The 14,400-nt window shown below is 41.5% G+C and overlaps 1 protein-coding gene and 1 long non-coding RNA gene across 2 annotated transcripts in view; one reads left to right on the top strand and one right to left on the bottom strand.

The window, feature by feature from the left end:
• The window catches only part of ntn1b (netrin 1b), a 119,041-nt gene that overhangs the window by 44,132 nt on the left and 60,509 nt on the right, over positions 1 to 14,400 (bottom strand). The window lies entirely within an intron of this gene.
• On the top strand, positions 5 to 14,140 carry LOC117527839. Its single transcript, XR_004565616.1, has 3 exons — positions 5 to 14; positions 910 to 917; positions 14,063 to 14,140. It is a non-coding gene; the product is annotated as an uncharacterized LOC117527839 (long non-coding RNA).

Below are 14,400 nucleotides of genomic sequence, written 5' to 3' on the forward strand. Positions count from 1 at the left end.
GAACCCAAAACACTGTCACCACGCTGACCACACTCCCCACCCCCAAAAAACATTGCTGCCTTTGCCAAATGTTGTCAGCAGACATCCTGAGAAAACACGTTTGCTCAAAAGCCATCACGAGGTCTCAGTTTTGTCATTTTAAGACAGCCGGTTATTAAAACAGATGGTGTGGCTTGGCCTGCTTTGGCCTGAGCTGAGACTAATGACGCCTTTCAAAAAGAAACGTCCTAGTTCAGCCTCTTTCACTTGGCCACCTGCTTGTGAATTTAACCCGTGAACCTCTGTGATGTCAGGCAGGAAAACTGCTTTCCGCTCTCCCACACATATGAGAGACTGGAGAAAGTGGTGTGCTCTGATTTATAGTCACTGCTATTTTCACTCATTAATAGAGAGCTTGAAGTTTATATTCCTAACGCGATGGCAAATTTCCGCCCTTTAGCCTGTTTAGCCTCCAGTGTCACATCCTGGTCTCAGAGATTCTTTGTTTTCTCAGTCATTATTTACCTCTGCAGGCAGCACGGTGGAATAGCGGTTAGCACTGTTGCCTCACAGCGGGAAGGTCATGGGATCGATTCCCGCCTGTGGCCCTTCTGTGTGGAGTTTGCATGTTCTCCACGTGTTCACGTGGGTTTCCTCCAGGTGCTCCGACTATCTCCCGCTTTCAAAGACTTACAGGTTATGTGGATTGGAAACTTTAAGTTGTCTGTAGGTGTGTGTGCAAATGTGTTTGTTTGTCTGTTTGTGGCCCTGCGACAGACTGGCGTCCTGTCCAGGGTGACCCAATCTTGGATAAGCAGTTGGAGAGTGTGTGTATGTGTGTGTGTGTGTGTGTGTGTGTGTGTGTGTGTGTGTGTGTGTGTGTGTGTGTGTGTGTGTGTGTGTGTGTGTGTGTGTATTTACCTCTGCAAGGACACTATGTGATAAGAATTGGTCTCTCCATTTGGGTTACTCAAAATGTTTTAAGCTTATAGTCATCAAACCTGCTGAACTGATCAGTCTGATCAAGAAGAACCTGAATGAGATTCCAGATCTAGATGTGGATTCTAAATACCTCTGCTAAGAAAGCCATTTGACAGGTTATTTGATGATACAAATACCTTTGCAGGCTAATGAACGTCCAAGTCTTCAGGGTTCTGCTGGTTCCTGTCTTACTGTGTGCTTGAGACTTGGACATTGACCAGTGACCTGGATGTCTTTTGGCACTAGGTCTGTCTGTAGAGTCCTTGGGTATCGATGGAATGACTTTGTGTTATATGAATGGTTTGTTAGGGAGACTCAGATGAAGACCATCACATTGTTAGGGATCACCAGCTATGACATTTTGGACATGTGACATGTTTCTGTGGACAGGTGCCTCCATCACATTGAGGCCGAATGGCGTCAGAATGACACATCCAGCTGCAATTGGGAAGTATTGAGGTATGGTCTGAAGACCAACAGACGGCAGTCTCTGAGCATCTACATATTTGGTCCCATTCGCTCGGCTGTCCCGAGTTCTTTGCACATATTCAAAACACTCTTGGCACCATTGAGATGGGACACCCATCTGACGGTGTCTATATGCAGTTTTTGCATCATCTGATCGCAGTCTACATATTCTGAAGGCATCAAAACAGTATCTGAAATGATGTGATCGCGGTTGATTGAGCTCTGAAATGGATCGGTTACAGAATATCCTGCAAAGTGGCTCATGCAGCCGTTATGAACACACACACAGACACAGACACACACAGCTGAGTGATCATTTCAGCATGTGCGCCCCGCACACATGAGCTGCGCGCTCGTGCACTTGTGTGCGTGAGAAACACAGCACTCCCTCTCACTCCGGTCCGTGTTGGCCATCTGACGGCAGTCTGTGTCATCTACCTGTTGTCTACATATGCTTTGGATGCCATTGTGCAGGTATGGACAAGGTAGTCTTGCTGCGTTCTGACACATCTGACCACGCCTCTTTCCCTCCCAACTGTGTCCGATTATGGTCATATTTGCTGTTTTGGCCAGGTTCCTGCACATTCTTGCTAAGTGTGAACGGGGCTTTAGAGTTGAGGACCCTGGCAACTAAGGCAAAGGGGACGTTCCTGTTTCTTCTGGCTGCAGCAGGTAGATGGTTACTTATGAGATGTGAAGATGGACTGGATGTCTGTCTTGGTGATTTCTATCCAAGACCTAAGGCAGTTCTGTTGATTGGTGGATGTGGCAGTGTTCTGCACCGGAAGAAACTCCCAGACTTGACTTGAAGATGAAAGTATAGAGCAGATAATTTATAGGGATAAGGAGTTGAGCAAACAATATACAGACTTTGGTTCAATTCCTGGTCATGCTACCTGTCTGTGTCCTCAAGTAAGACACTTCATCTGCATTCTCATAGTCTGGCCTTGGTTGGTGAAGTAACCTGTGTTGAACAGGTGTTCTATCCAGGGGGAGTCATAGATTCTCATGTCCTTCAAGCTGCAGAATCTGGGCATAAACACGGGCACTAATCAGGGCCTCTATACAATAAAGTATGGTTTTATTGTCAGTTGGTTGTTTGTTTTTCAGCAGGATGTCTTTAAACATTTTTAGCAGATTTTAATAAAATTTTGTGGATAGGATGGCATTGGGGTGAGACTCATTAAGCACACAGAGGTGTTTGGCAGCTGTCAGGCTTATCTCCCACACGTCTCTCCTCGGGACCGATCACCAGTCTTTGAAGAAGTCACACATATGCTCCCTCCATCCGTCAGCCCTTTTGCTCTTTACTGCTTTCTTATCCCAGATGTTATCTCCACTTCATGGAAGTATGTGGCAAAATGCAACAGGGATTTTTGGAATGCTGATGCTGGTACTCTACTTTTGTCTCCCTAAATATTTAGGCCTATGTGTTGACTACAGACTTAAACTGGAAAAAAACTTCTAAAATCCAGCCTGACTTTTAATCAGCCTGCTGACTTTTAATATGAAAATATCTTTTCTCAAATTGGATTTCTTTTTTTATTTGAAGTTATATTTGATATAAATGTTGCCTTTGTGGGTCGTCTCATGAGCGCTGTGTGATCTCATCCACACTTCCTTGCTCTGATCACTTATTCACAGTGGTAGTTGTTGGTGACACTAAGAGGAGCTTGACCCTTGATAACCTGTGTTAAGAGCTGCAGGCTCCAAAGGGACCTTCACAGTGTATGTCACACATTCGTCATGCTACATGCACAGACCCGTGGCACTCTCACAGCACTGACACTGGTTTATTGTGGAGCAGTTATCGTGATTTTTGCTGCTTTTCTTCAAGGCATATAATTAAACGCTGCAGTCGCACACCCAAGTGCTCACATTCAGTCTGTGATGAGTCGGGTGCTCCCGCTGCTAACCCTAACCCCAACCTCTACCATAAGCAAACATACATGAATGTTCCATGATCACATGGAGATGAAGCAAATAGTTCTGTGTGCTGTCAGAGAAAAATGACACAGCTGTCAAAAGACACGTCACTGAATAACATAATGAGGGTCCCTAATTCGAGAGTGAGAATGTGTTAAATTAAAATGATCTAGCAATCAGACCTATGAATATGACGCCACTAGCCCCTTGTTTCGAGATACCTCTGAGTAGGTTCCTCAAAAGCCTCCTATGATATCTAACGTAAATGCAAAGCTCCTCCTTCCTTGTTTTTGTGGGCCAGAATTTGCTTCAAATACATTGAAAATCTTACATGGATTTCATAGAGATCATGTGCGCTATATGCCAGGAAGCTAGCTTTGGAAAGCTAAGATGCTAGCTCCTTCAGGTTAGTTGCTTGACTACTGATATTCAAGTGGTGCAGTTGGAGAAGTAAAATGAAAATAATTTAACGAGTGTAACTCATTGTGAATATAAGTTGTTTGGTAACCGTAAAAGCCAAATTTGTCATCTATTGTTTATGTCTATATAGTGTTCTGTACACATATTCCACACAACTGGATGACAAAAACAGACTAAACTAGCATCTCATGGCTGCTGTAGTCTCTGTAAAGGAATGTATTTTTTAGTGCTGGATACTAGTTAGTGTATTGTGCATTCATGTCACTTTAGTTAAGGTGTAGTAAGTTGCATTGCAAGTATGTTTTCATCATTAATTTTCATAGAGCAATTTGTGACATTCAAGGTGACAGCATGTCATATCACTGCAATACTCTGGCATGCCGTGCACACGCTGGCCCGTTCAGACTGTAATTAAAGTGCACCCTAGCCAGCCGCTACTACACAGTAAAGTGTGATCTTTGCTATCTGACCCGAGTAGCACGTGAAGTGTGAAAATAAGGGCTCCAGTGAGCAGGTCATGATCTAATATGTAAGGCTGTGGGTGTGTGTATCTGTGTGTGTTTTTTTTGTGCACGTACGCTTTTCAACCTAAGGGCCCCAGTGACCATAGCAAGTTTGGTGTCAATTGCTTAATTACTGTGGCTGTGCATAACGGAACAGGCAGTAGGCACAATGTGACAGTCAAAGGACCTGGGAGGTGTATGCAAACAGATAGACAAGTATGATAGCTTTTCACTGCTTTAACTGAATGGATAGGCTCAAGATGGTGAACAGCCTCCTCGTGTATGACCATAAGGGGCTTCGGACCAGAAGCTGATTTCCAAACTTTGTTGCAAACTACACAAGTGTTACTGCCTGGGTGCTGAGGTAAACTGCCAATATTAGCTGCTTTCTGATTCTTATTGTGAGCTTTAAGATTGTCCATATAACCTGCCTTGGACAATAGTACATGAACACACACACCCTACTGCCGGGATTGAAGCCTATAGTGCATCCAGAAAGTATTCACAGCACTTCACTTTTTCAATTTTTTTAATCTTACAGCCTTATTTCAAAATGAATGAAATTCATTTTTTTCCTCAAAATTCTACACACAATACCCCATAATGACAATGTGAAAATACCTAAGAAATTGCATGCAGATAAGTATTCACACCCTTTGCCTTGAAGCTCAAAATTGAGCTCAGTTGCATCCTGTTTCTACTGATCATCCTTGAGTTGTTTCTACAGCTTAATTGGAGCCCATTGACTAGACATGAATTGGAAAAGCACACACCTGTCTACATATAAGGTCCCACAGTTGACAGTGCATGTCAGAGAACAAATCAAGCATGAAGTCAAAGGATTTGTCTGTAGACCTCTGAGACAGGATTGTCTCGAGGCACAAATCTGTACAGAAACATTTCTGCTGCTTTGAAGGTCCCAATGAGGGACCTTCAAAGGAAGGGACCTTTTATTTGATCCTATACCAACAAAACTGATTAAGGACCTGTGGCCCACTCTTGGGCTGACTGTGCTGGAAATTATTAATCTTTCTTTAACTTCTGGATCTGTTCCTAAATGTTTCAAATCTACAGTGATTAAACCATTACTTAAGAAACCTAATCTTGACCCTAGTGTATTGACAAACTATCAGCCGATATCAAATCTATCATTTTTCTCTAAAATTCTGGAAAAAGTGGTGTCACGGCAGCTCGTAGATATCTTACTGAGAATAATCTCTTTGAGCCACTGCAGTCTGCTTTTAGAAAATATCATTCCACAGAGACGGCTCTCACTAAAGTGGTGAATGATCTTCTGCTTACAATAGATTCGGACACCACTATGGTTCTATTGCTGTTAGATCTCAGTGCTGCATTTGATACAGTGGATCATCATATTCTACTTGATAGGCTGGAAAATCATTTTGGGATTACTGGGAGTGCCCTTGCATGGCTGACGTCATACTTGGCCAGTCGTTCTCATTGTGTTTTGTACAGTAACACTACCTCTAACCTTAGTGACATGAAATTTGGGGTTCCACAGGGGTCTGTCTTAGGCCCCCTGCTTTTCTCCCTTCATAAAGGACCCCTTGGGCACATATTTTGCTCTGTTTTGGGATTACCTTTCACTGCTATGCAGATGATACTCAGTTTTACATGCCGATAACTGCTGGTAATCTCGTTCACATAAAATCCTTAAAAGATTGCCTTGCAGCAGTGAGAAATTGGATGTCTAGAAACTTCCTACTTTTAAACTCTGATAAGACTGAAATGATGGTTCTTGGTCCAGTGAGACATCGACATCAATTTGACCAGTTAACGCTCAGCCTCGGCTCGTGTGTCATACATCACACTGACAAAGTGAGGAACATTGGGGTAATTTTTGATCCTTCGTTGTCCTTTGACCTCCACATTAGAAATATTACTAGGACTGCTTTCTTCCACCTGCGAAATATAGCGAAGATTCGTCCCATCCTGTCTATGGCTGATGCTGAGATCCTGATCCATGCATTTATCTCTTCTAGATTGGACTACTGCAATGTTCTATTTTCTGGTTTACCACAGTCTAGCATTAGGGGTCTCCAACTGGTTCAAAATGCTGCAGCCAGACTTTTGACACGAAGCAGAAAGTTCGACCACATTACACCCATTTTGGCATCCCTTCACTGGTTTCCTGTCCCAGTGAGATAAGATTTTAAGGTTCTGCTACTAACCTATAAAATTATTCATGGACTAGCACCTCCCTACCTAGCTGACCTAATTAAACGTTACGTACCGGCCCGGGCTTTACATTCTCAGGGTGCAGGAATACTTTGTGTCCCTAAGGTGAATAAGAAGTCTGCAGGTCACAGAGCTTTCTCTTAAATGAGGTGGGCTTCATAGATAATTGGCAAAGCTTCTGGGGAAAACCTGGTCTTGTTAGGAGAGACGGCATCCATCCCACTTTGGATGGAGCAGCTCTCATTTCTAGAAATCTGGCTAATTTTCTTAAATCCTCCAAACCGTGACTATCCAGGGTTGGGACCAGGAAGCAGAGTTGTAGTCTTACACACATCTCTGCAGCTTCTCTCCCCCTGCCATCCCCTCATTACCCCATCCCCGTAGACACGGTGCCTGCTCCCAGACCACCAATAACCAGCAAAAATCTATTTAAGCATAAAAATTCAAAAAGAAAAAAAATAATATAGCACCTTCAACTGCACCACAGACTAAAACAGTTAAATGTGGTCTATTAAACATTAGGTCTCTCTCTTGTAAGTCCCTGTTAGTAAATGATATAATAATTGATCAACATATTGATTTATTCTGCCTTACAGAAACCCGGTTACAGGAGGATGAATATGTTAGTTTAAATGAGTCAACACCCCCGAGTCACACTAACTGCCAGAATGCTCATAGCACGGGCCAAGGCAGAGGATTAGCAGCAATCTTCCATTCCATCTTATTAATTAATCAAAAACCCAGACAGAGCTTTAATTCATTTGAAAGCTTGACTCTTAGTCTTGTCCATCCAAATTGGAAGACCCAAAAACCAGTTTTATTTGTTGTTATCTATCGTCCTCCTGGTCGTTACTGTGAGTTTCTCTATGAATTTTCAGACCTTTTGTCTGACTTAGTGCTTAGCTCAGATAAGATAATTATAGTGGGCGATTTTAACATCCACACAGATGCTGAGAATGACAGCCTCAACACTGCATTTAATCTATTATTAGACTCAATTGGCTTTGCTCAAATGTAAATGAGTCCACCCACCACTTTAATCATATCTTAGATCTTGTTCTGACTTATGGTATGGAAATTGAAGACTTAACAGTATTCCCTGAAAACTCCCTTCTGTCTGATCATTTCTTAATACATTTACATTTACTCTGATGGACTACCCAGCAGTGGGGAATAAGTTTCATTACACTAGAAGTCTTTCAGAAAGCGCTGTAACTAGGTTTAAGGATATGATTCCTTCTTTATGTTCTCTAATGCCATATACCAACACAGTGCAGAGTAGCTACCTAAACTCTGTAAGTGAGATAGAGTATCTCATCAATAGTTTTACATCCTCATTGAAGACAACTTTGGATGCTGTAGCTCCTCTGAAAAAGAGAGCTTTAAATCAGAAGTGCCTGACTCCGTGGTATAATTCACAAACTCGCAGCTTAAAGCAGATAACCCGTAAGTTGGAGAGGAAATGGGTCTCACTAATTAGAAGATCTTCACTTAGCCTGGAAAAAGAGTCTGTTGCTCTATAAAAAAAGCCCTCCGTAAAGCTAGGACATCTTACTACTCATCACTAATTGAAGAAAATAAGAACAACCCCAGGTTTCTTTTCAGCACTGTAACCAGGCTGACAAAGAGTCAGAGCTCTATTGAGCCGAGTATTCCTTTAAGTTTAACTAGTAATGACTTCATGACTTTCTTTGCTAATAAAATTTTAACTATTAGAGAAAAAATTACTCATAACCATCCCAAAGACATATCGTTATCTTTGGCTGCTTTCAGTGATGCCGATATTTGGTTAGACTCTTTCTCTCCAATTGTTCTGTCTGAGTTATTTTCATTAGTTTACTTCATCCAAACCATCAACATGTCTATTAGACCCCATTCCTACCAGGCTGCTCAAGAGCCCTACCATTATTTAATGCTTCGATCTTAAATATGATCAATCTATCTTTATTAGTTGGCTATGTACCACAGGCTTTAAGGTGCAGTAATTAAACCATTACTTAAAAAGCCATCACTTGACCCCGCTATCTTAGCTAATTATAGGCCAATCTCCAACCTTCCTTTTCTCCTCAAAAATTCTTGAAAGGGTAGTTGTAAAACAGCTAACTGATCATCTGCAGAGGAATTAAAGGCACTGCGCTGCGGTGGTTTTTGAATCATATTTATCTAATAGATTACAATTTGTTATGTAAATGGGGAATCTTCTTCACAGACTAAGGTTAATTATGGAGTTCCACAAGGTTCTGTGCTAGGACCAATTTTATTCACTTTATACATGCTTCCCTTAGGCAGTATTATTAGACGGCATTGCTTAAATTTTCATTGTTACGCAGATGATACCCAGCTTATCTATCCTGAAACCAGAGGACACACACCAATTAGCTAAACTGCAGGATTGGCTTACAGACATAAAGACATGGATGACCTCTAATTTCCTGCTTTTAAACTCAGATAAAACTAAAGTTATTGTACTTGGCCCCACAAATCTTAGAAACATGGTGTCTAACCAGATCCTTACTCTGGATGGCAGTACCCTGACCTCTAGTAATACTGTGAGAAATCTTGGAGTCATTTTTGATCAGGATATGTCATTCAAAGCGCATATTAAACAATATGTAGGACTGCTTTTTGCATTTATGCAATATCTCTAAAATTAGAAAGGTCTTGTCTCAGAGTGATGCTGAAAAACTAATTCATGCATTTATTTCCTCTAGGCTGGACTATTGTAATTCATTATTATCAGGTTGTCCTAAAAGTTCCCTGAAAAGCCTTCAGTTAATTCAAAATGCTGCAGCTAGAGTACTAACGGGGACTAGAAGGAGTGAGCATATCTCACTCATATTGGCCTCTCTTCATTGGCTTCCTGTTAATTCTAGAATAGAATTTAAAATTCTTCTTCTTACTTATAAGGTTTTGAATAATCAGGTCCCATCTTATCTTAGGGACCTCATAGTACCATATCACCCCAATAGAGCACTTCGCTCTCAGACTGCAGGCTTACTTGTAGTTCCTAGGGTTTGTAAGAGTAGAATGGGAGGCAGAGCCTTCAGCTTTCAGGCTCCTCTCCTGTGGAACCAGCTCCCAATTCAGATCAGGGAGACAGACACCCTCTCTACTTTTAAGATTAGGCTTAAAACTTTCCTTTTTGCTAATGCTTATAGTTAGGGCTGGATCAGGTGACCCTGAACCATCCCTTAGCTATGCTGCTATAGACTTAGACTGCTGGGGGGTTCCCATGATGCACTGAGTGTTTCTTTCTCTTTTTGCTCTGTATGCACCACTCTACATTTAATCATTAGTGATTGATCTCTGCTCCCCTCCACAGCCTGGTTTCCTGGTTCTCTCCCTCAGCCCCAACCAGTCCACAGCAGAAGACTGCCCCTCCCTGAGCCTGGTTCTGCTGGAGGTTTCTTCCTGTTAAAAGGGAGTTTTTCCTTCCCACAGTCGCCAAGTGCTTGCTCACAGGGGGCCGTTTTGACCGTTGGGGTTTTTTCCGTAATTATTGTATGGCCTTGCCTTACAATATAAAGCGCCTTGGGGCAACTGTTTGTTGTGATTTGGCGCTATATAAATAAAACTGATTGATTGACTGATTGATATCGTGCCCCTGTTCTGTGGAATGATCTCCCTGCGTCAATAAAACAGTCAGATTCTGTGGAGATTTTCAAGTCCAGACTTAAGATGCACTTATTTTCCCTTTCATATGGCTAGCATACTGGTACAGTTTTGTTTTACGCTTTTTACTGTTTTAATTCATTTATTAGTAATTGGAGCGGGCCGCGGCCTCAACTTTACCTAAATTCTGGGTCTTTTAGTGAAGTTTACGGCTAGTGGCCGGCGATCACCTTAGTATTTCTCTGTTTTTCTTGTTGTTTGATGCTGACAAATTATACAGTATTTTTTGTCTTTATGATGCCTGATTCTGTTTTTTCCCTCTGTTTAAGGTACAGCTCCATCCAGAGATGGGAGTTGTATTCGTGTTGTTGTTCTGTGAATTGTTCTGTGAATTGTTCTGTAATTTATGTTTGTAGCATGGCCCAAGCAGAGGGTCACCCCTTTGAGTCTGGTTTGCTTGAGGTTTCTTCCCCAGAGGGAGTTTTTCCTTACCACTGTTGGTCTGGGGGTTGGTAAGGTTAGACCTTACCTGTGTGAAGCGCCTTGAGGCAATTCTGTTGTGATTTGGTGCTATATAATTGAAAATAATTTGAAATTGAAATTGAAATGAGCACAGTGACCGCCATTATCTGTGAACAGAAGAAGTTCAGATGTATCAGCACTCTTCCTAGATCTGGCTGTCTGTCTAAACTGAGCGATCGGAGGAAAGGTGCCTCAGTCAGGGAGGTGACCAAGAACCTGATGGTCACTCTGTCAGAGCTCCAGCATTCCTCTGTGTAGAGAGGAGAACCTTCCAGAAGGACAACCATCAGGCTTGTATGGTAGAGTGAGCAGATGAAAGCCACTCCTTAGTAAGAGGCACATGCCCTTTTCTATCACACAGCCGACACATACAGGCAGACAAACACATTCACACTCTCGCTCACAATTACGGCCAATTTAGAGTCCTCAACTAACCAAACCTGCACATCTTTGAAAGTGGGAGTAAGCCGACGCACCTGGAGGGCATCCATGCAAACACGAGGAGAACATGCAAACTCTGACTTGTAGTTATTTTTCTCAAAATCGAATCACTATATCCGCAACTGATCTTTAAACCTTCCACCAAGTTTGATTCAAAAGGGATCAAAACTCTTCAAGTTATAACTCTTCAAGTTATGACGACATTATGTCGTCATAGTGTCACTTTAGCTTCGACACACATTGTGTGTATCCATCATGGCTCTCTGCAGGTTTGCCTCTGTTCACACTGACTTATGGTCTGGATTATAATCACACCCAGTAACTACCAGTGACATTATGTAAAATACTCTTATTACTCTTTCCTTTGCCAGTTCTCTGTTTGAAATGGCAAAACGCTGATATCCTGTCGTATCTGGTGTAAATCAAATGACTGCAACAGATTTATCTCAGAAATCTCATGTCATTCTAGTTGCTCTTAGTCTGAAAGAACTGTTCGTGTGTTTTACATCCTGAGGCCACCTACAGTGCGTCTACATGTTTGGAAATATCAAACAATTGCAGTAAAACAACTGTCATGAAAATATGGTGCTGTAATCTGTTAAAGGCCAAGTGCCGCGTGTGCGTCAGAACACAGGCGGCGGTGGGAACCTTGTTGATTTGGCAAAAGTTATTGGCTCATGATGTGTCTGACTGTACGCCGTTTTGATCACTGAGAGCACGGTGCGTCCTGGATAAACAATAATTGTGTTGGAATTCCATCTTTCTCCATCTATAAAGAAGTGGCACATTCTTCGGTGCAGCTCACACAAAGCCATCCTGAAGGCTCTCATACCTAAACATCTGACCCTGTTGACAGCCCTGCTAAATCTCCACCACCGCTGCCGCCGCTGCTGGATTCTTCAAACTAGCCATAAACTAATTTCATTGGAGTTCATCATGCGCTCAGACATTTGATTGTTTGTGAAGTGTGTGCTCTTCTGGAGATGGAGCGAAAAACCACCTCCACCAAGCTGTGGGATGCATAATTTACATCCAGTATGCACACCCACTACAAGTGCTTCCTGCACTAAGCCTGATAGATGGCACTTCAGCATAAATAGATTGGAATAGCGAACCACTAACGGGGCTCTTGAAAGCACATGAACACAGACCCAGAAAAAGTCCTGCACAAAATCAAAGTATAATTGGCTGATTTTTAGCTGCTGCTTTTAATAAATTAATTTCATATTTGAAATTTAAATTTTATTTGTATTAGACTAAAGTTTTATGACCTCGCCAAAGGCCAGGCAATCCTCCAATTTTGCATTGGGCCAGCAATGTGATCGCATGTTTGGAGCCCAGTTTGGTGCAATATGGCAAATTCATTAACATCGTTGGAATGCACAGTCAGGTTCATGACTATTCGGACAATGGCGTATGTTTTTCATCAAATTTTAACTCCGTACAACTACCACAAAGAAGTTGAAATGGCACAATCAAGATGTGGTGAAGTGTAGACTTTCAGCTTAAAGGTGTATATATAACGTATCTACTGGTCACATGACATTTGACCTTGGGCAACCCATTAAACCACTGGACTTTTGTGTTTATTTGATGCATATGGTATTGACCTTTGTAAAACGCAACTCCTTTACGGATTTCAGGGAAATGTCACACAATGGTAGCAGACAATATGAAGATGAGAATAAAATTAATATTCAGAAGAAGAAAAAAAGGGCCTTTACTGTCATACCTACTGTGCATCCAGAAAGTATTCACAGCGCTCACTTTTTTTTCAAATTTTTTATGTTTATTGCCTTATTCCAAAATGGATTAAATTAATTTTTTCCTCAAAATTTGGACACACAATACCCCATACTGCAATGCAAATTTTTTAGATTTTTGCAAATGTATTAAAAATAAACAATAAAAAAAAACCTAAGAAATCACATGTACATACATAAGCATTCACAACCTTTGCCATGAAGCTCAAAATTGAGCTCAGGTTCATCCTGTTTCCACTGATCATCCTTAAGATGTTTCTACAGCTTAATTGGAGTCCACCTGGGTAAATTCAGTTGATTGGACATGATTTGAAAAGGACACACCTGTCTAATTATAAGGTCCCACAGTTGACAGTGCATGTACACAGTACAAACCCAAGCCAGATGGAAGCCACTTGTAAAAGGCGCACAGCAGCTCGCCTGGAGTTTGCCAAGGCAACCTGAAGGACTCCTACAGTGAAGCATGCTGGTGGCAGCATCATGCTGTGGGGATGTTTTCAGCAACAGGAACTGGGAGACTAGTCAGCATTGAGGGAAAGATGAATGCCGCAAAGTACAGAGACATCCTGGATGAAAACCTGCTCCGAGCGCTCTTGACCTCAGACTGGAGTGACGGTTCATTTTTCAGCAGGACAATGACCCTAAGCACACAGCCAAGATATCAAACGAGTGGCTTCAGGGCAACTCTGGAATGTCCTTGAGTGGCCCAGCCAGAGCCCAGACCTGAATCTAATTGAACATCTCTGGAGAGACCTGAAAATGGCTGTGCACCGACGCTCCCCATCCAACCTGATGAGCTTGAGAGGTGCTGCAAAGAGGAATGGACAAAAACTGCCCAAAAGATAGGTACACCAAGCTTGTGGCATCATATTCAAGAAGACTTGACACTGTAATTGCTGCCAAAGGGGCATCAACAAAATACTGAGTAAAGGGTGTGAATACTTATATAATACTTTCTTAGTTTTTATTTTTAATAAAATTGCAAAAATAAAAAAAAATTATGTTCATTATGGGGGCTTGTGAGTAAAATGTTTAGAGAAAAAAAATGAATTTACTCCATTTTGGAATAAGGCTGTAACAATGAAATGTGGAAAAAGTGAAGCACTGTGAATACTTTCTGGATGTACTGTGCATACAACAAAATTTGTCTTTTGCATTTAACCCATCCCAACTACAGTTAGACACAATCAAACCACTTGAAGCAGTGGGCAGTTAGAGTGCAGCCCCAAATATCAACTCCAAATGTAGTCCCAGCTAACACATAACGTTTTGGTAACATTATATATTGATTATATTTAGATTATGGTTATTAGAAACATTTCTAGACCATTTTCCTATCATTATTACTTCCTTTTTATATTGACAAGTAATGTTTATAGTTGAGGGAAAATTTGACAAATATATTATTCTGTCCAGCCATCGTTCTTATTCCAAATGTCTTTCAATGACAAGACTATGACTTTAGATAATGTTACCAGAATGTTCTGGAAACATTTGAATTAAACGCTGTCTAGATGGCCTACTTCATAAATTGTTAAACATACAATTTTTAGGTTGTGTTTATAGTCGAGAGAAATTTTAAAAAC

Source organism: Thalassophryne amazonica, chromosome 16 (assembly GCF_902500255.1).
Source record: "Thalassophryne amazonica chromosome 16, fThaAma1.1, whole genome shotgun sequence".
In the NCBI taxonomy this organism is placed as follows: Eukaryota; Metazoa; Chordata; class Actinopteri; order Batrachoidiformes; family Batrachoididae; genus Thalassophryne; species Thalassophryne amazonica.